Genomic DNA, 27,469 nt, shown 5'->3' with positions numbered 1-27,469 from the left:
TACTGGCAGCATACTATGAACATCTCAAATGAGGCCCCCAAATCAGCGGCCACTTGTGAAGATGGATGTCCTGACATCTGTGCTCGGGTCTCTGCAGTTCCAGAAAGGCAGAGAAGTGTTTTCTCTGCGCCCACTGGTGCCTGGAGGTGGCGAGGTGGGCTGGGTGCTCTTGGTGCTTCGCCCCGGGATGCACGGTTTGAAACGTGTGGCTGTTTTGGGCTGTGACTCAGATCACAACTTGGAGATTTGATGGCAGATTCCCCTTGTGGGTTTGACAGCAACCACAAGCCAAGAGTTATTCACCAAAGAGGTTTGTGAATAACACCGCACATGTGGACTGGGGAATTTCTCATTCTCCTCATGGACAATGTGTGTATGAGAGGGAAAAAAAAAAAAAAAAAGACAGAAAAGAAGACAAATAAAAAAGACCAAACCAGTCCTGGATGTCTCTGCAGCTGCAGGTAGGAGGCTCTAAGCAGAGCAATTCATGAGCACAACCACACTGCCCCTGGGCTGTGGGCTGGCACGAAGCCCCTGTCCCCACCACCGACACCTTTTGCTGGCACAAAATTGACTTTTTCAAAGTTTCAAAGGCAAAAACGAAAAAAAAAAAGAAAATCAGAACAAATGGGAATCTATAAAAATGCATCCAAGCTGCCAAGTCTATAGCACGTACGATTTGCAGTGGATGAGGTATTAACACCCTGAAAAATTGGGGTAATGATGTGCAGTAATATTTGTCATCACCAAGGCTGAGTAGGTTAAACAAAAATGTTCTAAAATACTGCTCCTGCCTGAGCCCTGTAACTCGTTCCCAGATGTAAATGTTGCAGTTGTTTCCCCCGCATTCTTTAAATACCACGAGGCCTTTGTCCACTTACGGCACTAACAGCCCGTAAAATGTCATTTTTTGTTTTCTAATTAGCCTGATGATTTTTAGATAGGATCTGACAACAACAGCTAAAAAGCATCTCGGCCTGCAAAAAAAAAATGATCCTTCGGACAACATCACCCAGAGCCGTCCCGGTGCTTTGCTGGGAACCAGAGCAGCTCTGCTCCCCTCGTTTTGCAGGGTGGAAAGTCCCACTGCCCCCTGGTGCTGCTGCTGCTGTGGGGCCAGGCTGCAGGGACATGGTGGGAAGGGGGTCCTGCCCTTCCCACAGGGAGCATTTCTACCTTTTTTTTTGGTGAGAGCTCCTGGTCACGGCTTGTTTTCGATGCGCCAGTGGCGGGAGCAGGGAGCTGCAGGCAGAGCCCTCGCAGGAACCCAGTTTGGCTTTCACCCACTGTCCACAGGGGGTCGTGGCTGCAATGGGATGAACTGGGATGGCTCAGGCACTTCTGATTTTTAAGACATTTGAAACCATTTCCTTCGGGGGGAAAATATGGTGTAACTGAGCAAAGGACCCCAGACCTCCATCCCCTGCCCTGCATGGGGTCGCATGAGGGTGTGATGGGGAGGTCTGCCCAGCCCCTCCAGGAGGCAGAGGTAAGGATGTCACGCTGCCACCTCTCCCTCCTGGACTAGCCTGTTCTGGGGAATGCCTTCCTCTCTCGGAGGACGCCAGCTTGCTGTGACTTCGCAGGGTGCTGTCACACCACTCTCACACAAACAGAATCCCTGGTCGAGCTGTGCTGCTGTGGGCACCTCACTGCCCACAGCCCAGCCCCTGCCCCACGCAAGGCCAGGAGGGATCTGGCTTGCCCAAGGTCGCGCCATTCAGAGCCATTTACATCCTTAACTTAATACCTCCTGTTTTACATGGACAAGTGGAGTGCTGCCCGCTCTGTGCATCGGCCAGCATTTCCCTTCCAGGTGATGTTACAAAAGGCAGCAAAGGAGCCCTCGTTCCCATGCCTCCTCCTTGTCACCGGGAGAAGCAGCCAGAGCTGTATTAACCATCCTCTCCCTCCTGTTACCGCTGGCTAAACTGGGTTAGGACTTCTCGGACCTGCTGTGCCAGTCATCTTCTGCTGCTGGTAGAGGGGAACAGCCACCCGAGGCTGTCCTGACCCGAGACACCTTTCTCACAGCATTCCTCCCGCGCCTGGCGTAAATAGAGCAGTCATCCGAGCACGGCTACATCTTCTTTTACTCCTTCCTGTCTTTAATAATATTATCAATGTCTGGTTTAGATTTTTACTAAATATAGGGCTAGAGGCTGGGGTGGCGTCACTTCCTCCCAGACGAATTGGAGCAGCTTGCCTAGAAGTACCTCTTTTATTCGTTTATCTGGGTTGGTAAAGTTTGATTGCACGAAGTCATTCCACCCCGGGATGGCCTGGCAGCTCATGCGGATGCTGCTGCTTTAAAGCCTGTTTTCATTGACCCATGAGTGAGTCTGGAGGTTTGAGGGGCTGCCTCCCCCCAGTCAGCCCCAGGGTGCTGAGCTAGGAGTTGCAAAGAGCCTTCTGCAAACCTTCCCTCCCCTCCCTGCTGGTCTCCATGGGTGACACCTGAAACACAGCGCAGCCTTGGTGGCATCCTTGTCCCCTGCAGGTGATTCTTCCTCCAGCTGCCAGAGCCCCCGGTACAAAGCCCCCCAGGATCAGCGTCGCTCCCTGCTCCCCAAGCACCCCCCTCCTGCAGCCGGGGGGCTGGCAGGTGCCGTGTCCCTGCCCAGGAAGGGAGGTGGCAGCTCGGTGATGCTCGAGAGCCTTCTCCAGCACAGGCAGGGGAGGGACGGGACCCGTTATCTCCAGCCTCTCTCCCTGCAGCCTGCCCGTGCGTTTATTAATTCAGAGCAATTTCAAGAGGACCCCCTTGACTTCAGGGCAGCCCATGGGACATGGGAGAGGTGGGATGGAGGGCCCCCTGTGCTTCGGGGACATGAGCCCAGCTGGTGGCAAGGAAGGGGAAGAGGAACCCTGGAGCACCCAGCTCGCACAGAGACCCTGCAGCCCCCTGGTGGGTCAGAGGCCAGGCTGGGGCTGCAGAGCAGGAGATGTGGAGTGCTTCCCCCTGCCCCATCCCTCCCCATCCCGCAGGGTTTTCTCTTGCCTTTCGGCGAGTGCTTCCCCGGGGCTGTGTGCCCAAACACAGGCGAGCGCCGCGCCAGGTTGCCAGCTGCTGTTTGGAGAGGGGCCACGGCCTGCCTGTTCCCCAGCTGTCTCCCGGCTCCATTGCTCCACGCTTCAGGTTTTTTGGCTGCTTTGCTGTTGTTGTTGTTGCTATTAAACTGAAAATTTTTCTGCTGCACCCCACCTTCTGTGCCTCCCCTGCCACATCCCCGCAGGGCTGCAAAAGGGATTTGCAGGCTTGGGTTTGGACACCATGGGACATCATGAGAAACCTCATGGCCAGCCCTTACCCCAGTGACAGCGATAGGAGGGAAAAGCACTTTTATTCCAGACGCCAGCCACACTTTAATCACTCTAAGTTTTGTGTTGCGTTGCTAAACAGCATTAAAAGAGGCCCCAGGGGGGCGGGAGGGCAGCCTCTGGGGCCGGCAGGGGATGGTCTTGGGGCAGGATGGTGCCTGGGCAGGGCTGAACACGGGGTGCACTGGCCGTAGCCAGGACTGGGGGCACCCGGGGGGCTCCAGGAGATGCGGGCAGGGGTCCTGGAGCAGCCCCATTGCTGCCCAGCTCCCCCCCTGCTTGCCTTCACCTCCACGCTCCCCCCAGTGCCTGGCTGCGCTGGGCCCAGTTTGACCCACAGAGCTTGGGGCCAGGGGCTGGGTGACACACGGAGACGTTCACACGCGCCTGCATACACATGGGTGCTGCAATTGCAGCCACGTACACACACACGGTCTCACTGTCACACACATGTGGATACCCCCGGCACACACATTTGTGTTCACACCCCCTGAGACACGCACCCCCATCACACACGAGCACACGCACATCCACACAGGTGCACACACACCATATACACGAGCGCACACCCCATATACATGCATGCACACCCCATACACATGCACACCCCCCCCATATCCATGCACACCCCCCCATATACACGCACACCCCCCCCATATACACGCACACACACCCCATACACATGCACACACACCCCATACACACGCACACACACCCCATACACACGCACACACACCCCATACACACGCACACCCCCCCCATACACATGCACACACACACACACACACGCCATACACACGCACCCCTCCTCTCTCCCCGCTGCCAGCTCGGCTCTCCCGGCCAAGCCGCTTATTGCTCCGTGCCGTGACAACCCGGCCACGCCGAGCCGAGCCGAGCCGTGCCGAGCCGAGCCGGGTCGCACCCAGCCCAGGCGAGCTGCGCTGAACCGAACCCGATCGGACCGAGCCCAGCCGCGCCGCGCCGTGCCAAACCGAGCCGAGCCGAACCGGACCGTGCTAGGCCGAGCCGTGCCGCGCCCCCCGCCCTGCCCGCATCTCCGTGCTTCTCTCCGAGCCGATCCGAGCCGTGCCAGGCGGGGCCGAGCCGTGCCGATGGGAGCCCCCCGGGCCTGGCAGCGCTGCCCGGCGCCGCCTGCACGGGCAGGGCTCTCCGCCTGACGCAGTGAGGAGCTGCAGCCCTGCTCTTCTCGGAGGCCGGCTCCAGCGCTGGGATTTGCTCGGCTCCGGCTGCGTTTCCCTGCCCGCCTCCTGCCCCCGGCCCGCCCGCCTGGAGGGGCTCGGGGAGCCGCAGCCAGGGCTGCGCCCATCACCGCGCCTCGGGGCTGCCGCTGCCGGGCGCCCGCAGCCGCCGCCGGAGCAGGTAGGTGAGCCCGCAGCATCCCCCCGATTCCGGCTCCCACCCTTCCCCAGCCCCAGCTCGGGCTGAGCCCCCCCACACCATGCCGGTGCCCCCCCGGCCGGTGCCGGGTGCCGGGACCCCCCCCGGTGGCCGCTCCGTGTCGCCAAACTTTTCGCCGCCGCAGCCCGGCGTGGGACTCGGGTGGGGATGCCGCGGGGCAGGCGGAGGGGGGGGAGCCCGGAGCCCTCCCCGCCGCCACCCGGGGGTCCCCCGGTTGGGCTGGAGCCGCTCCCGGTCCCCTGTGCCCCCCGAGGAAATCGGGGCCGGAGCGAGTTGGGGACGCGGGGGGGTCCCAGCAGCCGCCCCCGCCGCACGGCCCCTGCCCGTCGGGGTGCCCCACGTCGGGGCCGCCCCAGCGCTATGGGGTGCCGAGAGGTCCGGGGGGGTCCCTGCTGCAACCGGTGGGTCCGGGAAGCCCCCGTGCCCCGGGGGGGCAGCAGGTGCCAGCAGCATCCCCCGGGGTACGGGGGGGTCCGCCCGCATCCCGTCCCCGCAGCGCGCAGGGGGGGCTGTCCCCGAGCACCCCAAGTGACCCCATCCCCCGGGGGCTATGGGATGACTGGGGTGGGGGCTGCGGTAGAGCCGCTCCCGGCTCTGCATCCCCCCCCCCCCCCCCCCCCGCATACCCACGCCGGTAATTTGGACCTGCCTCCCCCTCCCCACATGCTCTCCTTCAGCGGCTATTTCCATCCTGGCGAAACGTGCCGCACTTAGTGCTTTAATTAAAGAAAATTAATGGGGGAGGGCGGTGGTGGCTGGGGTTGGGGAGCACACACCGCACCCAGCCGGGGGCTGCTCCCCGGGACGGCCCCGGCCCCAAGTCACCCCCCCGGTGCCGGTGCCGGAGGGCTCGGGGCGGGCGGGGGGGGGGGGGGGGGACAGGCGCCCACCTACGAGTTTGAGACCCCCCAAAAAATTAAAAATAAGGTGCCGACGGAGGAACGGGAGCGTGATCCCGCTCGGTGGACGCGGTGCGGCTTTGATGCCGGTGCCAGATGTTGCTGTAAAGTTCCGGCTCAGTTTCCAAATTCCGGCTGAGCCCGAAGGACGGGGGCGCTTGCCGGGCGGGGAGCACGCGTGGAGCCGCGGCCGGAGCTGCCAAAGAAATTTCTTGATTGCATTTTAATGAAGAGCAGATAACGACCTGGGGGGGAGGGGGGCGTGAGGAGGGGATCCCCGGGGGGGTCCCTGCTGAGCCACGCGCCTGCCATTGCGGGTTAGGAGCTGCCCTTGGGCCGGGGCTGTCAGGGCAGAAGGGGGGGGGATCCGGACCCCCGGGGGTCCTCGGCACCGTCGGGTGCCCCCCACCCTTCCCGGACCCCCCCCTCATCCCCGCTCAGCCCTGCCATTCCCGGTCCGGGGAGCCCGGGGGGTGTACGTCCTGGCTGCGATTTGCAGCCCTAGGGATGCTCAGCGGATTGAGGAGGGGGCCCGGTATCAACAGCCCCCTCCCGGGGCCGAGGCTCCGAGCCCGGAGGCAGCCCCGCACGCCTTCCCCAGCCCCCTTGCAGCAGCTCCGGGCGTGCCGGGGCCGGTTTGCGTTGGATGAAATATTTACAAGTTTGCGGTGAATAAAAGCGGGCGGTGAGAGGGATCGATGGCAACGCTTCCAAGGGGGTGGCACCGCCCGTGCAAACGGCCCGGCTCCCCGCTGAGCGGGCGGGGCCCTTCGGGCAGCGTTTTAGGTGGTTTTTGCCCCAAATTCAGGGGTTCGGCGCTCTGGCGGCGCCCAAACCCAGCGCTGCTTTTCCCGTTTCCCACGGCGTCTAAAAGGGAAAAGGCAGCTCTGCCTGGCTGGGGACGAAAACCACCTAAAGTTTAGCACCTAAAAAAGCACCACCCCCCCCCCCCCGTCCCCACCCACCCGCACGGCCCTCTCCCCAAACTGCCCGGCATTGCGGGGGGCAGCGGGATGCCGTCGAGGGGGGCTGTGGGGGGCAGCCGGCCCCTTCCCCTCCGAATTGCAGCGGTGGGGTGGCAGAGCTGAGCCCCCCCCCCCCCCTCCTCGTTCTGGGGAAGGCTGGGGCAAGGGGAGGCTTTGCCGGGCACCCAGAGGTGCGAGGAGCCACCGGCAGCGGGTGGCACAGGGGGGTGACACTTGGGGGGGGGCTCCGCGTGGGTCCGGCAGCTCCGTGCGGTGGGGGGGGGGGGGGACACCGAAAGGGCGTCACCGCCCGAGCGACCCGACACCCCGGTGACGGGCACCGGAGAAAGCCTTTTTGTGTGTTCCCCCCCCAACCCCGAGGCCCACGCCCCTTAAACCTGCCCCTCCCGGCTCTGGGGGGAGGCTCCCACGGGCTGGGCTGCCCACGCGTGTCCGTGTCCCCCCCCCCCGCCCCGGGGCTGGGGCGCTTTGTGCCAGCAGAAAGTGGCTGGAAAGGGGCGAGGCGTCACACGCTCTGCCTCCGGGAGGCAGGGAAACGCTGGGGGCCCGATGGGAAGGCATGAATGAATGAATCTCCATAAAGAGCCCCGAGCAGCAGGGAGAGGGAGAGAGGAGGAGGAGGAAGGAGGAAGGAGGAGAGGAAGAGCCGGAGCAGGGCAGGCAGCAGACGGGAGAGCGGCAGGTAAGGGGGTGCCGGCAGCCGTACGGCTCCGCGGTGCCAGGGATGCTCCGGAGGGGCTCAGCTCGGGGAGGGGCGCACAGGAGCCGCCGGGACCCCACGGGGGCTTGGGGGCTTTCTTTTTTTTTTTTTTTTTAACGCCCCCCTCCCCCCGTGTTTTATTCCTGCTTCCCTCCAAAATCTGGGATTCCCCAAACTTCCCCCGCACCGCAAGGTACTGAGGTTTTGGGGTGGGAGCTGGGGGGGCTCAGAGCCCCTTCCCCAGGGCAGGTCCCTGCGGGAGCCGGGCTGGAGGCAGCTCCCCCCGCGGGGACCGGCACCGGTGGCCAGATCCTGCCCCGCAGCGCACCGGGGGGGAGCCCGGAGCTGCCCCGAGCAGGGCCCAGCACACTCAGTAGCCGTATAGATCCCCCCCGCCTCCACCAAAGGAGGGCACCCAGCATCTGCTCCAGGCCTCTTTTGGTTTTGGGGGGCCCCTCTCCCCCCGGTCTCGGTGCCCCTTCCCCACCACGGCCCTGCTGCGGTTACATAAGGAGCGCGGAGCCAGCGCCGACGCGGGCCAAAAGCACCGGGAGCTCGCCCAGAATCGAGCCCAGCCCCGGCCCGGTGCCCCCTCTCCTCCGCTGCCTTCCCCTGCCCAGAGGGGGACTGCCTGGGGGTCCTGCAGCTGGGTGCTGGGGGCACAGCATCACCCACAGACACACCCACACCCCGAACCCCTGCCCTGCTCACGCACGGAGCTCACACCGCGTAGATGTGTGTATCGCTGCCGTGCACACACTCCTTGTTGTAGCAGCTCCGAGGCGATGCACGCTGCAAGGGGCTGCACACGAAGGCGCACGGCGGCAGGTGAGAAGCGAGGGTGGCTCTCGCCCACCCCTGGGTGCCCGCTGGTGCCGGCACAGGGCGATGGGTGCCCGCCCGCCTGAGGCACACGCACCCACCGGGGGACTCGTGCCAGACCCAGCCCCGCTCTGCGGCTGCCCCTGGGTTTCCCCTCCACGGCCGAGGTGCCCCGAGCTGGGATCGATAACGCCTCTCTGACGGGCTTTAGGTCCCCGTTCAAAGTAGTCGCTGCGTTAGGACTTGATTTTTTTCCCCCTTTGACTCCCGGCCAGATGAGATTGTGAATTTGGCTGATTTCAAGCAACTGGGGGAGGGAAGAGTCATACAGCGAGCGGGAGAGAACTGAAATATCCTACAGGATCCCCTGGAGAGGAGAGAAATCAGGTCTAGATAAGAGCTTGTTCTCCCTGTCTGGCTGATGCTTTCCCGTTTGATGATCAGAAAACACGAGATCTAACCTCTCACCAGGACAGCCTCGCTAGGAAAGGTCAGGCTTTTGGCTTATTCAAGGCGTAATGTTAATTATTACGAGCTATGGATTATTTATGTCGGTTCTCCCATCACACGCTAAATATAGGACCGCACAAGGCGTGCAAACAGAAGGACGCGGCCGGCGCTTCGGAGGTTTCCGAGCTGGGCTCCCGACCTAACGCTGGGCTCGGAGGGGCTGTGACAGGGACAGGACTCTGCTCGTAAAGACTCAGCCCTATCCTCGGGCAGTATCTCCCGGGGCTAATTTTCCTCGTGCGTGCGTTGGGGACAAGCGAGCGGCCGTGGGTTACGTTGGTGAAGCCCCGTGTCCCTGCGGGATGCAGAGAGCAGCAGCCGGGCACAGCCCAGGGCTGGGATTTCACTGAAAAAAAAGGGGAAAAACCCCAGGAGCACAGCAGCACCCGCAGCGCCCCAGCTGCCGGCACTCGGCCGTGAGTTGGCGTTAGCCCCAGGTGTAGCGGCAGCCTGGGATTAGTCAGCAAAGGGCACCGTGGAGTAGAGGGGCTTGAAAAGAGCTGCTGCAGGGTGGTGAGGAGCTCCTGGAGGAGAGGATGCTGGTGGTTTGGTGCAGGTAGGTTGAGCTGGGGTGTGCGGGGGATTTGCGGCTGATGGGGAAACTCTGGAGGGGATGTGAAGGGGTGATGAGCAAGGTGTGCAGCCCTCTGTGGTGGCTGGTGTGAGCAGGTGCAGCTGCTGGGGGGAAAAATAAGTTTTGTGGGTTTTTTTTGTTTTGTTTTTTTTTTAGTGTTATGAACCTAGGGTCGGAGACTGCGGATGGTGCTGGGGCTTTGTGTGGTGGTTTCTGGTGTGGCACAATGGAGGTGTGGGGTCAGCAGCAACGTGGGGCTGGTGGAGGGGAGAGGCACGGGCTGGGGCTTGGCAAGGTGCCCCCAGAGCCCTGGGTGGCCCCAAAGTGCGGGTAGGGAAGGAGGCAGGGCTGTGAGGACCTCAGGGTGAAGGGGATGGAGGGGAGACCTCAAGTGGCCCTGTGTCCTCCCCACCCTGAGGAGCACGGTGGCAGCCCCGGTGGCATGGAGGAAGAGGAGGAAGAACATAAAATAGTACGTTAGGTGCAGCTTGGCCACCAAAGTTGTGGCTATATGTATGGCCCCTAGCACAGGAGCTCTCTAGGTCTCTGAGACATTCCTGTAATAGAGATAAACAAGAAACATCTAAAAAATAAGCTGTGAGGGGACTTGGAGCCTCCTCGCACCAAGAGGAGCTGGGGCAGGAGGGTCTGGAGGAGGGGACACAGGGGTGTCAGCCCGTGTAAGGGAGCTGGAGGGACACCGGAGGAGGTGGATGTGGAGCTGGTGAAGTTATGACAACAGAGAAAAAGCTGTGGGCATTTAAACTCAAACAAAGTGAAGAGGAAAACTCCAATATTTTTTTTTCTCCCCCATTACAGCATTTCTTTAGGAGCTGGACAAGAGCAATCTGTGCAGCTTGCTCGTATTTTTAAATCAGGAGGAAGAAATGTATAGAAGTGTGTGTTTTACTGTATCAGCTGCTATCAGCTTTTAGCTTTATTACAGTAAGCGCAGAGTTTTTTTGTGGGCCAAACTCATTCATTGGATTTAATGGAGTTATACTGCAGGCAGGTTTGTTGACGTGTTTCTCTGTAGATCTTTGTGAAATGGACAGGCAGAAGTAATAAAATTTTACATTCTATACAGCGTCTTTTGGGGAAAAGTCTTCCAACATGCTTTATAAACAGCATGCATGTTTTGCTACAATATATGCTTATACCTAAGTGTCCGATACTTTAATGCTGCTGCTTTTTCCCTTTCTTAGAGCTACGTGTGCGTGAGCTCAGCTATGCCTGTGTTATTTTCACATGATGCCTTCCTTGCGTAAAAAGGCTAAAGACACTTGCAATTTCTTTCCTTTTGGTGTACTTGTCTGTATCTCTTCTTGGAAACCCGGGTGTAGTAGAAAACTGTAAGCCTTGCTGTGAAGGGCTCAGAAGGGGGGAAAATAACATGTGTAAAACCTATCGCTAAATACCCAAAGCACTAGTAAACTGTCCCATTGGCAAATGCAATTATCTTGGGACCTTCCGTAGGTATGGATATCTGCTGTACAACTTTTGAGGGGCTGATATTTCCCCCCTTTTCCGTGGGGTGATGCTTCCTCCCCATTTCCAGGCTGTGATGACACCGTTTCTCCGACCTGTTCTGGGTCAGGCTCAGATCCTGCTCGTGCGGGGCCCTTTGCGGTGAAGTGACACTTGAGGCTGCTGGAGGAAAACATTTCCAGAAGCTGGGTTTGTTTGTTAATGAAGCATTTGACATTTTTCCAGGCTCTAGACAAATTAGACCCAGACCTCTGGCTACTGGGCAGAGAGAGGGAAAGTAGCTGAAGAGCCGAACTAGTTCTTTACACGGCTTTGACTTATCACACGGCCATCACGGCCCCATATGGGTGGGTAAAATTGAGGGGAGAGAATATAGATATAGAGGATAAATACCAAACAATGGTGAGTGACAAGGACATAAATAAATCTGTGGGTTCTGGTGACATTAAAATAAATTGCGAGTAGTGAGGCGTGAGATATGGGATGTTAAGAGCCCTACAATGTATTTTTACCCCTGCTTGGGATTTTCTAGGGTTTCTAAATAATGCATTAATTCAATTACATGTTCTTAATTAGTGTTTGCTCAAATTGGAGCAACATCATTAATTTACTTTTACTGCCTCTTATTTTTATTTTTTGCTTGTTTTGTGGATTTCATTTTTCTGCTTCGTTCCCCTCTCTGAGAGTGGTAGCACGCAGCTGTGGTGCTCACACCACGAACTGCAGCCTCTTCGGTACAGCTTTATGTACTGTGAACAGTTTTCCGCTCGCAAGCTGCACAGCGCTGACCCGGCCCTGTAACTGGAGGAAAAAGGAGAAATAGGGTCCCAGATGCGCAGTGGCTCCTTCCCAGTGCTCAGCACCATCCCCTCCCAGGGCAGCAGGGCGCTTGGCGGCAGAGCAGGATGAGACCTTGGGGATGTAACTTTAGGATGCCCCAAGCAGGGGGATTGCTGTGTGCATGGAATTGCTTTTTTCCCTCCCCTGCAGCGGGGGAGAAGCAGCTAGTGGGGCTGATCTCCCTGGAGCAGCACCCCTTTAGGGGATGCGTCCCGTGTGTATGGCAGGAGGTGGCTGTGACTCGGGTGGGCAAGCAGGGGAGCAGCACCCGTGGCAGCTGCAGGGATGGGTGCTGGTGCTCCCCATCCCAGTCCCACCAGGGTCGGGATGAGTGAGGGGTAACGCCTGCAGTGCTGTGCCCTTCCTTGCTTTTCCTTGAAGGAACACATGCCGGTGGTATGAGGTGGTTGCTCTTCTTCCCCTCCTTGAAAGGGAAGCAGTGCCTCCCCTTGCTGGGTAAGGGCATGTGTGCGGGGCAGAGGCTGGCAGCCCTGTCTCTGCAAGGTAGATGTGGGGCTATTGGTTACTAAATAAACTGGCCAATACATTTATTACAAATGCAAGATGACAAACATCAGATCAGGGAGAATAACGCAAGCCAAGACTGCTCCCGCAAAGCCATGCCTCCCAGCAGTGGAGGAATGCTTGTCCGAAGCTTGCAGTGAGCAGGTTGGGCTTTTTCCCTCCCCTCCCTGCTTCTTCCTTTTAAATTCTTCGCTTTTCCCTTCTCCACCCTCTGCCCACGCTCTGCTCTCGCTCGGAGCTGAGCGATGCCATCTCGAAAGCCCCATTCATCACCGCCCGCTCGCGAGGCGCTAGCAGCCGCCGCTCAATTGATGGACTGCGGTGGTGAGTGAATTTAAAATCATTACGCTCCCTAGACAGCTTTTAAATATGATGAGATGAAAATCAAATCTGTAAGAAGCCCTGGGATGGGGTGTCTCCAGCCAGAGAATCCTGTGTCGCCCCGGGTGCTGTTCGGGTCCTGGGGAGACCCCCGTGCCTGTGGGGTGGGAGCAGGCAGGCAGCTGCTGGCGGGGGATTAGGCAGAAATATTTCACCTTGCAGAAAAGACTATTGTATAAAGCTGTCCATCTGCTGTCTACCTAATGCTCTGCATGAATTAATGAGCTGATTGATTAGGAAAAGCTTGCAACAGCTGGGGGAGGTAGGTGGTTCTTGTCCTTGTGTTACAGGTGGGGGGAGTTGGAGGCACAGAGGATGGGATTAAGGCTTCCAAGTTTCTCATGTTAGTGAATGCTACGATTAAGACATTTGTCTGTGTCTTGTTTTGCTGATTGATCAGTTTGATTTTTTTTGGATGCTTTTTGGCTCTGAGAGCAGCTGTGAGAGCTCAGTGTGGCTAAAAGTCAGCCCTGCAGAGCCTCAGCTGGGGATCCGATCTCTGCTACTTGCTCCATCTTCCAGCCTGTTTGTGGCAAACCCGAGCAGTCTGCTGTGGCTCTTGGCTGTGATGTTTGTAACTGACAACCTCTGGATGAGACAAACTCTCACCATTTCTTACAACATTAGCTGTTCAATGCACCTTCCTCTCTACGCAGCCTTTACCAGGCAGGGCTTCCTGTAAGCATCCCCATGTTCCTCACAGCAACTCTCCGGATCACCTGTGGCTTGCAGAAAGTCTGGCTGCTGTGCTGGATGCCTCTCTCCTCTCTAAGACGAGCACGGCTTTTCAGGAATGGTGCATTGAGCAAACATCACTCCGCAGCCCCAAAATCTATCAAACAAAATGACAGCAGCCGTAAGCATTAATCATCTGGTATCATCAAAATAAAGTCGTTGCAACAGAGCATTGTCAAAGGATAAGTGTCTCGACTTCAGAGCTGGTCGTGTTGATGCTGCTGGCTCACCAAGATACTCCTGCAGGAGAGGGTAATTGTGTGGCCTGAATGCTCATTTTCTGATGTTATTAATTAACTCTTCCCCCTCCAGACTGGGCAGTCTGAGCACAAGGCAGAAGCCTGGGATGGTTGAGGAGCTTGAGCAGTTTCTCTTTAGCTCCACGCTCAGAGTCGTGCTGAGGAGTTTGCGCTTGAGCAGCTACTGTAGGGTATAAAAACACCTGCTTCTGCTTTACCTGAGCCACCCCTGCCCCACGACATGGCTTGGAAACCAAAGCCATAACCCTTGTGCTTGTCCTGCCCCTGGTTAGGGTGCAGGAGGTACAAGAGCAGATGTAGGAAGGGTGAGATACGGGGCCTGTGGGATGAGGGATGTGATAGCTGGTGTTGCTGGGCCAATTAGCTCCTGCTAATTGCAGGGGGGACTGCAATTGTCACTTCCAGATGCCTTCTCCTGGGAAAGCTGTGCTGAGCAGTGAATTGCAGGGCCTGGCGTGTGGCCTGAGGGATGGAGAGCTGCTGCCAGGCTCTGCAAGTGGCTTGCTGCTGAAAATCCAGGAGGTCAATGGTGCCATGAAACACAAGGGATCAGTCTGAACTTTTACCCTGTCTGGGTTTCAGTGTGTTCCTGGAGGCTGTGGCACCTGGCCTGTGCTACTAGGAGAAGGCCAGGTTTTGTGAAGAGCTGGGGATATGGGGATGGCGGTTGAGGAGCCTGTCCTGCCCTGGTCCCGGTGTGCTGGAGGCTTCACCCTGTCCTGCCAGCTGGTCCCAGCCCTCTGGGGAGCTCCCTTGGGGCCTCAGAGCACACATACTGACTTGATCGCCTCCTGCACCCCTTTGTGCACGTGGTTTCTGGATGGGGCTGTGCTGCTCGCTTGGCCTGGCTCCCGGTCACCCTGCCTAGGGAGATGCTGGAGTGTGGGCGCAGGAATAACGCGACCGCTTCTGGAGAACATCCTCCACAGGAGGAGTAAAAGGAAAGCTTCAATAAGCCAACATGTTTCAACAGCTGTCCCAATTCACAAAGGAGCAGCAAGCCGGCTGTGGTGTTTGTACAACAGTTTCACATTTAAGGGAAGGAGAAATAAATCTGCGGGATGCGGCTCTTAGGGCTTCCCAACAAACACACACACAGCAAATGTCACCATCAGGTCCACGTGGAGTTTGTTCATTTGCTGTGTGGGTCAATCTGCTAATCTTAACCTTCACTTGTGGTTTAGCAGAAGAGTTGTCTTCTATGTTAAAATCCTTTTCCACTGTGAACTCACTTTTAGGTTCTCTTAATCATACTTTGGCTATAAGAAGCACCAGACTTTCTGCATGGCTTCCCGAATCTCAGTGAAGAATTACTAGTTCCTGTTCTGATTTTATTTTTATTTTTCCCTACCTTTATAACAGAACAGTCCCTAAGCAGTACTGTGTTGTATAGCTGTTAGGCCAACACCCCCTGTTCTGCACTGGATATCTGACTTGTGATGGTGGGCAGAGTAATACCCTTTTCATTTTAATTAGCTCTGGCTGGGCTGGGAAATGAGCATGTTTCACTTATTGATCTTGCTTTGCTCCCCGTTTATTGTGAAGTGCTGTTGTCTTTATTTCCAGCAGACAAAATCCTGGCTGGAAATCCTGACTTGCTTCTGGGGGTGAGGCTCTGGGCAGCTCCTTGGGACCCCCATGAGCCCCTTGGAGCTGTGAGTTGCGGTGATCCCCTCGTCTGTAATTGTACATAAATGGCTGGCCATGGGGAATGGATGGAAATCAGCCTCCAACCCTGGTCGTGTCTTCCGTGGGCATCTGGGAGCCCCTTATGGCAGTCAGGGGATCCTGCCTGGGGAGCTGGGGGCTCCAGGAAACCTGGAGGTGAAGTGACATGCCCAGGGTTATCTGGTGCTGGAGCCTGTGGTGGGACTGGGTCCTCCGACACCTGCTTCCGCTCCGACCACGAGACTTATTTCCCTTCTTTGTCCCCACTTTTTGCAGTGTGAGGAGATTTGAGCTTAATTTTAAATGTTCTCCTAAATCTTGGTGACGGCAGATTGACGTAAGCATGTGCTGGATCAGGGCCTGTTCTCTAATGCATATGGATGTGCACACAGCTGTAAGCGTTTTCCATCTTTAGGCTCCTGCAGCCCCAGTGAGATCTTTCTTCTTTCTTCCCTTCCTGTGGAAGTGTTCTCTCCCCTTTTGTGCCATGGGCAGCAGCGTTGGACCTCCTGACCCCCAGAGTGAGGACATGGGGGAGGACTGAGTACAGATCTGCTCTTCCTTGGCACGTGGAGGACACCCATGACCCAGTCAGGTGTTAGTGATGTGCCTTCCTCTTCTCTGAGGAGCAGGATTGAGAGCTCCAGGCTTGCTCACCGCTGCTGTATTCATCCCAGATCCTGGAAAAAAGAGGCATTACCCTCTGGGGGTGGCTTTGCCATGCAGGAGACTGGGTGTGAGGAGGTGGTGGAGGGCTGAGAGGTTTCCTCTTTGGCCAGGAGGGTGAGATGAAGAGAAGAGCTGAGAGCAGAGCCTACAGCGAAGAGTTTCTGACCTTCTCCACATCAAAAGGATGTGATACCCTCTGTGCCCTAAGTATGTTGAGGCCAGAGCAATAGATTCAATCCCCAACAAGTGAAGTCTGGGCAGTCGCTGGTTGCTTTTTTTGTCCATCAAATAGGACAGAGCTTGTTTGCTGCAAAGCCTTTGCCCGTGGGCAGCCTCCAGGGATGCTGGGGAGCTGGGTGTGGTGGTGGGGTGCATGCCTTCTGACAGGCGATATCCCTTCAGCTGCACCTGAACCCAGATCTCTGCTCAAGAGAATAAAAGGTGCTTCTGTAATGCTGTCCAGGGTCTGAGCATTGCTGGAGCTCTCCCTTCCATTTTCCAGCCCGGACTGTGCTTCTGAACCTCTGACATCCACCTGGGTGGTGGCCTATGGTGATGAAACTGCAGGTGGAGGATTAAAAAAAAAAAGCTGTGGGAAGATCAAGTCAGTCGGTAGCAATTCCAATGTGTTTAAATTAAAAGGGATGGTGATGTATAAATCACTTAATATTTAATCTGTGGAAGAGCCCTGAATGAGCAGGTACTGTGCATGAACGTGTGAATGAATGAGCGGTGGTGGCAGCTGAATGGGACTGGATTATATCTAGGGGAAGTGGCTGTGCCCTCTCCCACCACAGGCTTGCTGAGCCATGGTGTTTGGAATATTATAGTTAAATGGGAGATTGATGCTACCTTCTAGCCAGTGGTAATTACTGGTGTTTGAGCAGATTGGGTTTGAGTATCCCAAGGTGAGGGTGACTCCAAAAGATGCTCAGAACAGCCCCAAATGAGAGCTGTGCCTGTGCAATCCATGTGGAGATTCACAAAGTCACTGGTGTAACTGGGAGGAGAGCTTGTCCTTCCACCTTTTATTTAAGTAATAATAAAATAAAAAGCTGTGTTTTCTCCAGAAGAATCTTGCTTAGGGTGGGAGCATGTGGTCAAACCAGGGTGCTACCCGGTGCGAGAGTGTGCTGGGACACCCTCACACCCATTAATCCCATTTCTAAACCACAATTTTCTCTAGAAATGAGCTAAAATGGGCAGATCTGTGTGGGTTTCTTCTTCCTCCTGAAATATTTAATTTCCTGACTTCTTATAGTCAGGTCTAAGTAGATGTTCCCTCTGCAGAAAATGCTCTGATATCGCTAAATAGGATTCTGCAATCTCCAGCAGCTAAAGTGCTTAGTTAGGGTCCCAGGGTGTTTTTTTTTTATCCTGATTTGGTCCATCCTTACCGAAGTGCAGGGTTTGTAGCAGTGAGCAATTCAGGGCTTATCGCCGTGCCATGGTGGGAAGTGGCATGAATGCCAGACCCGTGCTTACACGGGCAGGGAAATGCATGAATTTTTCCACATCAGTGGGAGCCGAAGATTTTGCTAAAGGTGCCTGCGGCTGCCAGGGGCGAGATACGGCTGTGCCAAACAGCTTTGTGGGGCAGAAACCAGGGCAGAAAACTTAAATGTGGATTTCATGCCCTGGAAAGCTGTCTATAAAAGGCATCCCGGGCGCTGGTCTGCTGTTGGCTGTGCAACAGGTGATGATGGGCTCCCTGGCTGGTGTTCCGGCTGAAGCACAGGAGCTGTGGCTCTCCTGAATTCTCCAATTTGATACCAGAGATATGAATTGGAGAGCCCTGGGTGAGTTGTTTGCTGTGCTTGGAGGGCTGCAGCAAACCAGCAGCCGCTGGTGGGATGGTGTCAGCCCCCGTGGGTCAGCATGGGGTCTGGATGGGGTGGCTGTCTCCATCTCCTGTGCAAAATCCCCATTAAAAAAGTCCCCCATTAAAGACTGGGATGCTATGGTAACGCCACCTGTGGAGGGGCTGGAGTCACATTGACCGTGGTCGGGACAAAGTTACCTTCCCAATTACAGCCTCTGGCGGCACGTCCTAAAGGAGAAGGAAAGGCAATAAGGGAAACAAGCTTCTGTTTATTGTCCTGAAGGTCTGTCTGTTAGCTAACGAGGCAGGTGGCTCAGCCTCTTATTAAATGATGCTACTTAGCACTTATGTGGAGTTATAGGTAGTAACTCATTTAAACCGGGGCTCTGGGTCGACGAGGGGCTCGAAATAGCACCTCCTGCCTGGGATTTGATTTCGGTGGAGGTTGGGCAGGTCAGTGCTGAGGGCAGGAGCAAACCCAGCCCGCAGGAGCCGGGCTCAGCCCTCGGGTGGTGTGGCTCTGTAAGGCAACACCTCGGCATTGCCTAGCCAAAAACCAGGCTGCAACAATGATGGAAGTGATATTTAATCCAGGAAAATACATGATACATAGTCTAGTATTCCTTGCTTATCCATCATATAATGCAGTTTGCAGGGATTAAATATCCCTCCTGTAAAGTTGTTTGAGATCAGTGTTATTTGTTTTGCAAATGATCCTGACAGGATGCTGAGTGCTATTGATTACCAATGGCTCTTCAAAAATTACTATTATGCTGCAAATTATGAAGCTTGGGGGTATCCAGTTATATGATAATGGAAAGGCATTGGTGTGTAATGACATATGCATCATAATAAATTTGCTCTTCCTATGTAATGGAGATTGAAAGGGACAAGACTTAACTGATAGCGTTAGCTGTCTGCCATGGTATGTCCAAGGGAACATGATGGAATTGCCTGGTTGTTCACTGTGGCAAAAAGTAATAATGATTGGGAAAGCAATTTAGGAAAAAAAATGAAGAAAGCCCTTGTTCTGAGCAAAATCTCCTTCATCTTCCTGTTAAAATATGTAAGCCACTCCTCTAATTCATAAATAGCTAAAATCCCTCATTGCTCTTCCATGCTCTGCTCCAGGAGCACTGGCCAGGTGACAGCCGTGCTGATGGTCCCAGGGAGCTGCTGGGCTTGCTTGGAAAGCTTTCGTTGGTGCCACAGCTGTGATAACAGGGTGAACAGGAGCCCTAAATCACTGGGAATTTCAGTGGGTCAGTGCCCTTGAAGCCAACAGAGGACACTTGTGTTGGGTTGTGCTCTCTTGTTCCTGATGATGGATGTGAGATAACACAACTGCTCATCTTCCAGGCTCTCCTGGCATTCCCCAGCTTCACAGCAAGGTCTTCAGCCCCCTGTGTCTGGGAGGAGCCGAAGGGCTGCTCTGCACCATGGTGACTGGAGCAGTGTCACGGGGACCTTCCCATCTTGGGGACAGTGACAGGGACCTTGCCCTGGCTGCTCTCTGAGCAGCCACAAGCTGCTCCCGACGGCCTTTCCATCATGGGATGGCACAGAGGGCTGGAAGGGAGGACTTGGTGCCGGTCTGTGATGGGCAGTGCATGGGGAAGGGGTGTGGTGTGAAGGTTAAATCAGACACCTCTTACCATGGCTGTTGTGTGCTCCTGGCATCCTGCTGCAAACACCAGGTGACAGCAATGCAAATAAGCCTCTTCCTCATCGTGCTGCTGATCTACAGGAGAGCCCCCAGACAAACAATTGGGTCTGTGCTTCTATATTATCACACTCAGCAGCAGCTGAGCATGGAGAAATACATGTCCAGGAGCCAGTGCCAGCAGAAGAGTTTAAATCAAAAGGAAGGAGGGGGAAAAAAACAATCCCCTTCTTCCTCCGGCACCTTCTCAGCATCCCTTATGACAAAGTCAGGTGTTCACCGGGCTGCTGGCATGGAGCCCCTGTGCTGTCCTTCTGGCCACCCAGCGAGGAGGTGTCCGGGGCAGGAGAGCTCCTCCATTGATCCCGATTCATTTTCCCTCCTGTTGTTTTGTTTTGCTGGGCTGCAGTGGGGTTGCTCGCACAGCAGCTCCGATTTCTTTAGAGAGACTCAGCACCTGTTAATGTGGCACTTAGATGAGGGAAGGAGGAGGCGTGGGCTTATTTAGGTATTGTTTTGTGAGCTGTAAGATACTTCCTAAAGATCCAGCACCAGCCTCCCACGAATCCTACTTGGAAATAGGGTGGAGGAAGGTTGAGATCTTAAAAGGCTGGTGGGAGATCAGAGCTCAAATACACTGGAGGCTGGCTGCATGCTGACCATGAGCAGGACTGCTCCTCGGAAGGGGCTGGGGTGGCTGAATGGCCACAGGGACAGGGAGCAGGAGCTCCTCGAGGCAGCACCGTGGGAGCAATGCTCAGTATGAACGCCAGTGCAGAGTAAATAAACCCCCCTTCTCTCTCCCCTTGCAAGGATGCTATCAGTGGAAACGCTCTGCCCCTTGACTTGCAGTAACATAATTATTTATCGTGCTGCTCTCGGGCCAAGTCCTCTGCAGGTTGCCGCGTGCTCTATTCCGTCTTGTGACCTGTTTGTAGCCACGCTGCAATCCAGGAGCAGGCGACAGCTGCAGAGATGCTGGTTGTTATTGGAGAAGGGCTGAGCACCAAGGAGGAGGGCAGTGCCAGCATTGGTTTTGCAATAAAAATGAAATCACAGGGTTTTGTCAGTGCTTCAGGTGTGGGATTCTCTGCTTACAGCAACAAGGGCTTGAGAACTTTTTTGGAGGAATTACAGTCTGAAGATTGTAGAAGAAAGTGATCGCGGGAGGGAGGAGTGCAGGTATGGGTACAGAGGCCAGGAGACGGGGGACAGGGTGGTGGGGTGAATGGCGTCTGCATCCCAGGAATGACAGCTCAGTTCAAGGCTAAAAGGGGGGTTTCTGGAGTTTATTGCAAGCAGATCTCTTTATTCCTCTTCATTCCCAGCTGAAGCTGGGTCAATGTGCAGAGCTGCAGAGGAGGTGCCTATATCAGGACATGCGCTTGACTTCTGCAGAGATGCGCCCAGGTGTGAACACGCTGGAAAACAAGGTTTTCCCCAGCATTACCTCTGTGGGTGCCCTAACCTGATGTCTGAGATCCAAACCATCCCAGGGGAGAGAGCTCTCTTCCAAGAGCTCTTTGAACAGCAAACACTTCACAGTGACCCAGAGGAGGCTGCGTGGGGGAGAAAAGAGTGCTTGTCTGTCCCTGCTGCTCGTGTGGACCTAAGGGCAGCAGGCGAGTGCCGCTGGTGCTTTCATTGTCCTGCTGCTTTATGGAACAGCCATAGATGATGTCATGTGTATGGGATCTTGGATGTCTCTTGATCCAACATCGCATTACGTCCTATGATTTAAAAAAAAAAATAATCAGCTGTTGTGATTGGAGGAGTGTCCTTTGGCTGAGTAAATAAGCCAGTCATTTTTTCACAGGAGCAAAGGCAGTGTGGAGTTGAGGGGGATCTAAGTGGCACAAGGACCACAACTGTCACACAATTGTGCAAAGAAGGCTGGCTGGTGTGAGGGTGGAGAGCGCTCTTGACACCCCAGGCTGAACTCAACCACTCTTGGAGGGCCTGGGGTTGTTGCATGAAGGTCAGCCATGGGCTGATGCAGGGTTTGCTCCTTTTTGGAAAGGTTTATCTGGAAAATGTGGATGCAAGAGTGTCACCACCTGAGCCGTTGCCAGTCCTGACACAAGCCCTGGTGTGCCAACCAGCACCTGCCAGCCCCACAGCATCCCCTTGGTGGGGGTGAGCAAGATGAGCAAATGGCCGTGGCTTAAAGATTTATCAGAGGTTTGATCCTGGCTTAGAAAAACTTTCTGTGCTAGTGTTGATTTTCAATTTGTTGTTTTTCCCTGCTGTTGTTAATGGAAATCCAAGTGCAACGGTGCTGCAGAGATCCTGACATTGGAAAGCAGCAGCCTGTGTGTCCTGTTCCTCTGGAAAAAGGGATCTATCAAAACATTTTTTTTCCATGCTCTAATTTTTGCCACAGTTGGTTTATTTTTGTTTTTGGCTTCTTCTTCGCCACTGTATTCTTAAAACTTCCCTTTCAGGGCCTAACAGCTTAACCATTTCAAAGTCATGCCAAACGGAAATGTAGCATACGATTTTCTCACTAAACATTGTGCTGATCTCTCAAATGTATTCTGGATTTGTAGAGAAGCTGCAAAAAAAAGCTGGGCTGAAAGAGGGTGAGAATTAGCACTCGGCTGAGGAGCCAGGCCTTTGGATGCTTAAGAGAGATCGGGGTAAGCAAATGCAGCTCCTTGCTGCCTGGTCTGCAGTGCTGGCATGGCACGGGGCTGGTGGGCAGGAGGCTGGGTAGATGCCTTGAAGCACGTCTCCATCCTGAGGACAGTGGTGTTTAATCTGTCTTTACATGTAGGTTTTGGTCCTGGTTGTTGGTTCCTGAGATCTGAGTTATGCTCCAGAATTTGCAGCCAGATCCATCTGGATTTCAGCGGCTCCTTCATCCTCTTGTGCCTCCCTCCCTTTTCCAAAAAGAAAGGGATGACTGTACCCAAAAGAGTCTATTTTCAAAGGAGGGTCTCTTTGAGCCTCTCCATAAAATGCCTTCCCCCCCCCCCAATTTTCCAAGTAAAATACAACAGAAATGATTCACCACTGATGCCATTTGTGCCAGATCTTGCAAGGAAATATTACTTGTGATGCACAAAGGATGCTCTGCCTTTCTGCCACCCTGAGCTTTTGCTGGGGTTTTTGGCTGCCTGCTCTGCCCGTCCTGCAGAGATGCTGCTGGTTTTGGAGTGGAGATGGCTCCTCTCCCAATTCATCCTCCCCGTGCTGATGGAGCACCACTGATGGTAGCACGTTCTGCCTGTGGGAGCTGAGCTGAGCTATCTGGCTGCAGGGACAGCCCTGCCCCATGGGAGCTCACTGCTGAAGGGACTCTAGTGACTTTTGCTTGGCTTGTGCTCCCACGAGACTGAAAATAACTGGATTTTCCCTGGAAGGAAGAGATCAATGAGCGTTTTCAGGAAATGCAGACCTTCCCTTACTGCTAAAATGGGTTATCACTGTCTAATGACTGCTGTGACAGAGGTCTCTGTGCAAACCTGGGCTCTCGGGGTGACAATACGGGTACAGCCCAGGATGCAAGGAGACAATTTGGTATAGCAGAGCTGGGAGCTTGGTGCAAGTCCTTCTTCCCAAAGGCATAGATCAGAGATATTTTTCTGCTATCCTTGGCTTCTTATGGTTGTTCACAGCAGAAGACCTTTGAGGTTCCTTACCAGCTGCAGAAAACGCCTGTGGCCATGAGCTGGGCTCCGGATCGCAGCAGCCTCTGTTAGAGATGCTCAGAGCTGGAATTTGCTCTTTCATTCAAGCTTTGAGGCTTGCAGGGTGAAGTGAGGGACAGCTCATGATTATTAGTAGCTTTAAAATTAATAATGCTCTTTCTAATCTTCATCTTTCATTATTAATAAACATACAGCATGCTGTGTTAGAGCTAGACCAAGGAGTGCCCAGCATCCCCTGGTGCCAGTGCAGGTCAGAGAGCTCCACATGGATGTGAGCAAAGGGTTCCCCAAACCAGGTCCCTTGTGGGTTTGGTCTGAGATTGTGTGGGCAAAGGCTGTTTGATTTCTGTGAGTTTCACCTGTGTAAATCCTAGCGGGGGGACAGGCCGGATCCTGTGCCCTGCCAGGGCAGTGTGCCTTTGAAGCTGTTCCGAGTTCCTGCTTGTATCACTGAGACCAAGGGCAGAGTGCGGCCCTGGGATTTATTTATAACACTCCTAGGGCGAAGAGGAGGGTGTGTGAAGGTGTCCGGGCTGCAGGCAGAGGTAAAGAGCGCAGCACAGAGTGAGACCACGCAATGGCAGTGCAGGCTGCACGCACCAGAGGAGTGGAGGGAGTGTGCTTGCTGCTTGCTAAACCTCTGGCTGCTTGGGTGCAGGAAAAGGGAGCTGGGAGCAGAAGGATTCCCAGATTTACACTCTCCTAGGCAAATCCTGCTGGTGGATGGGGTCTGTGCGTGTGGAACAGTGTGCCTTGGTGCTTTAGTGGGTGGTCTGTGCAGGTGGGAGACTGCCCAGAGCTGGGAGCACTGAGGAAGCTGGGGGGCAAAATCCCTTGCTGCAAGATCTAGGGAAAAGATTTGGGGAACAGCGGTGAGAAGCACTGTGATATTGCCTTTGCAGGAAATCTCCCTTCGCTTCTTTTCAGTTAATAACCATCAGGAGGGAGATGCTTCCCTAGCTTCCAGGGGAACCAAACTAAAGAAGCCAGTTGCAGTCATGTTGCTGGAGAGTGCCTGGCTCCACTTGAGTTGTTTTCCCACTATTTGGGTAAATAAAGTTAGGACAACGAGGAGGGCTGCTGAGATGGTTGGCAGTGCGCTGAATCCCCCGGGAGATCAGGGCAGCGTTGTTTATTGGGGGGGAGCTGCCTGAGCATGAGGGGGGTCAGCCTTGCAGCTATGTAGAGAGAAGGGAAACAAACGCGCTCTGTTTTAGCACCGGATTCATTGCAAGGAGATGTGCCAAGGATCATTACTGCCACAGCCATCATTATCTTTTTGCTTGGATTAGTTTTTTTCCATTTTTCTCTTTTTTTTAAGGCAAAAAAAAAAAAATAATGGCTTGTTCCTGTTAGATCAGATACAGACAAAATAATAGCAGTATCACAAAGATTGAGGTCTGTAAGATTAAATTTGAAAAGGGAAGAGAAATGAGAGCTTTGGCCCTGCTTGCTGTTACACCAGCCGTACAGATAAATGACTCCGTATGCAGATAAGCAGGGTCAAAAGAAAAGGGATGCTGAGGAAGAGATGGCAAGAAAAATAGGAACTAATCAGCAGATTCAACCACTGTAATGCAGTAAACATGGAAAATTGCATTATATTAGCTCCTCGGCTTCTCATTGTACATATTAGCCACAAAGTCATCGATAGGCAATTTACCATGGAGGTGCAGTGCTGCAGACCAATATCGGAGCTCTGTCCTCACAGGAGAAGGTGTTTGCAGTGCAAAAAGGGAAAAGTTGTCTTCTAAACTGCATAAGGAAGAAGTGGCTGATGTTGAGCATGAGAAATGCCCGCAGTTCTCGGTTAGAAATGTGCTCTCAGGACAAGTACAGCAGCTCTATTTGTCCCCGGTGCCCGGGCAGCAGCTGCTTGCAGAGGCGAGGTTTCATTGCAGTGCTGGGACATTCCCCTCGAGCAGGAGGAAATTGGTCAGCTGCGGATTTCTCTTGATTTTTTATCTATATATTATTTTTACCATTGAACTCAATTTCTCTGTTCTTGAATTTCTTATGAAGAATGACAAATATCCACTGCTTCTCCCCTTGAGTTTGGGTGAAATCAGCACAGCACATTATTTGCAAATCAGCTTCATCCTCCTGACTCCCCGTTAAACTTGGGATGGCTTGAACCCGGGTCCCTCTTAAAATATCCATTTAGGCCACGTAATGATTCTAGCTATGTCATGCATAGTAGATAAAAGAAGATTCGCAATTTATTTTTAAAGCTTTGAACCGAAAACTTGGGCAATCATACAAAAAGGATTTAAAAACAACCTCCCGATGATACAAAGCTGGGAGAGATGTAGCCCTAAACCTCGCAGTAAAATCCTGTTTCTCTGCACTTTTATCAACAGCTCCACCCATGATCAGTGCATAAATCCACCTTCAGCACAGGATGTTGGAAAATTACCGAGGGACAGCAACGTCCTCCCGGCTGCTTGGTGAGAAGGGAAGGATGCACCTCCAGGTAGGGCTGGGACGTGGTGTTCATCCTCTGTTCCCTGCTTGTATTGCACTCAACCTGCTTGTTGCATGGACTGGAGGGGGGGAGAGAAGATTTTTGCAAGAGGGGGATCTCAGAAGTGTTTCTTTCAACTTGTCCCAAGCCATGAATAAGTTGTTTGGGACCTGCTGTGCACCCAGTGGCTCTGGGATCTGCAGGATCTGCCTGACCAGGCAGATGGTGGCATTTTTTTCCTACGTTGGCTGTTGGTTTTCATCTACCCCCTGGAAGTCTGTCAAACTCATGTAACAGAGCTAGGGCAGTTCTGCCTCTCCTCCCTGCAGCATTGCTGGAAAGCAGAGCAAAAGCTCTGCAATTACCCCTCCCAGGACCAAGCCTAACATCATCTACGAAATTGCCCCTTCCTCGGTGCTGTGGCAGCTTCTCAGGGCTTGCAGGAACGGCTGAGCAGGATGAAGCCGTGTTGGCTGCTGCTGCTGAGCAGCCTTTTTGGCGTGGGAGCAGAGCTAGGCACTCCTACCAGGCTCTGCTAATCCAGCCTTGATCCACGCACTTCAAACGGGAGCCTTGATTTAGGGATGTGCTGAGCACTTGTCTCTCCCAACAGGCTGCCACAATGCCTGTGAGGACAGCAGTGTGCCCCAAACCCCGCTGGTTTTACGTCGTGCTAAAGGGGCTGGGATTGCTCCCTGGGCAGCTGCTGGGCAGGGGGAGGCTGGAGGGGAGCAGCAATGCTGGTGGGAGGCTGGTGGCTTTCTACATTTTGGGTTTGTGGCTGTCTGACACCAGTGAGCTGAGCCCTGACAAAGCCGCTGTCCCCAGAAGGCCAGCCCGGTGTGGTAACTGGATTACAGTCCTTACAGCCATCTTCTTAAGGAGGAAAAAGGGGTTTTCAGTCACACAGGGTAGCTTTAAACTCTGTGCTGCTGGACTTTCCTAAATAAGTGGTGTGGTCCCAGAGCAAACAAGGGTCTAGAAGCTGGGTAATTTTTGGCAACTGGTCAGCGCTGTGGTGTAGGTGGGGGTTTCTCTCTGACACCCTTCTGTGTTGATGGCTTTCTTGTTTTGTCTCCAGAGCAAGTGGTTAGAGGCAATAACATCAGTTAGCCTTGTTATCCCCTTGTGTTCCTGGTGTTAACACCAGTGAGCAGTGAGACTCATTGCCTCCACTGCAGCCCTTTCTTTTCATGGTGTTGGTCACTCCAATCTGCACTTCTCCCTCAGCGTGCTTGTGTTTGTCTCCTGCGGGGACTCGTGGTGGACAGATTGCTCTTGCTGGGGCTGTCTTCCACCTGGGGCCTCTTGGGGGATGGTTGTGTGGGAAGGTTGGGGTCTCTGGTGTGCAGTGTGGGGAGGAAACCCATGGTGGGACCTGGTGTCCTGACAGCTGTGCTGGAGCGTGGCCATGCCAGTGGCTAAATTGGGCAGGAGCTGTGGATTTCACTGTTTGAGTGGGTCTTTCATGAATGTGTGTTGGCACTAGGGCTTCCTCATCTGCAGGAGGAGCTGGGGTACCTTGGCGAGGCAGCTTAGGTTGAGTTGAGACCACTGAGGTCTCTTGGAGCCTGGAGCAGTGGCACAGGTACTTGTGTTTTCCAATGAGAAAGATCAGGAGGTAAAAGGAGGAGTTAGTTATAAGGGGTAGGTGGCAGAGCAGCTCCCCTGGCCCCAGGCAACTTGTGCTGAGGTTTCAGCTGGCTTCCCAGCTCCTCTCCACTTGTCTGCAGAGCCCTGTTCATGGGCTGGTGGCACCCACTGCCCTGCTGGCGCTCCATCACCCGTGTTTCTCCATGGCAAGAAGGTCCTCCATGGCCAGGGCTAACTTCAGCTTTCCCCTGTACTTAAACACTCTTGCAGACCTGTTGGAGCCTGGCACCATGAGCCCAGTGATGCGCAGAGGTGGGCTTTGCTCCCTGCAGCCTGTATGTCCTGGGAGAGCTCCAGCACCCTGCCGAGCCCTGGGGAGATGCTCTTCCACCCCCTTCCTTCCCATTTTATACATGACTGCTTGTTCTGCAGCACATCCCATGTGCTGTGAGCCCCCTCGTGCTGGGGAGCCCCGCA

General features: G+C 54.5%; 1 protein-coding gene across 8 annotated transcripts in view; it reads left to right on the top strand.

The window, feature by feature from the left end:
• The first annotated feature begins 4,104 nt into the window (after positions 1 to 4,104).
• The window catches only part of ELFN1 (extracellular leucine rich repeat and fibronectin type III domain containing 1), a 98,838-nt gene continuing 75,473 nt past the window's right edge, over positions 4,105 to 27,469 (top strand). For 3 of the 8 annotated variants that reach the window (XM_083800605.1, XM_083800609.1, XM_083800610.1), the window contains exons 1-2: positions 6,905 to 7,307; positions 25,296 to 25,408. The gene's annotated coding sequence lies outside the window, so the exon portion shown is untranslated. Of the gene's footprint in view, positions 4,702 to 6,904; positions 7,308 to 7,337; positions 9,214 to 21,831; positions 21,922 to 25,295; positions 25,409 to 27,469 lie in introns of those variants that run through there. The other 5 variants (XM_083800608.1, XM_083800606.1, XM_083800607.1 and 2 more) reach the window with 5 other exon arrangements.

This window comes from Anser anser (assembly GCF_964211835.1).
Source record: "Anser anser genome assembly, chromosome: 15".
In the NCBI taxonomy this organism is placed as follows: domain Eukaryota; kingdom Metazoa; phylum Chordata; class Aves; order Anseriformes; family Anatidae; genus Anser; species Anser anser.
Note: the sequence above shows the minus strand (reverse complement) of the source record. Positions and strands in the feature narration are given on the sequence as shown.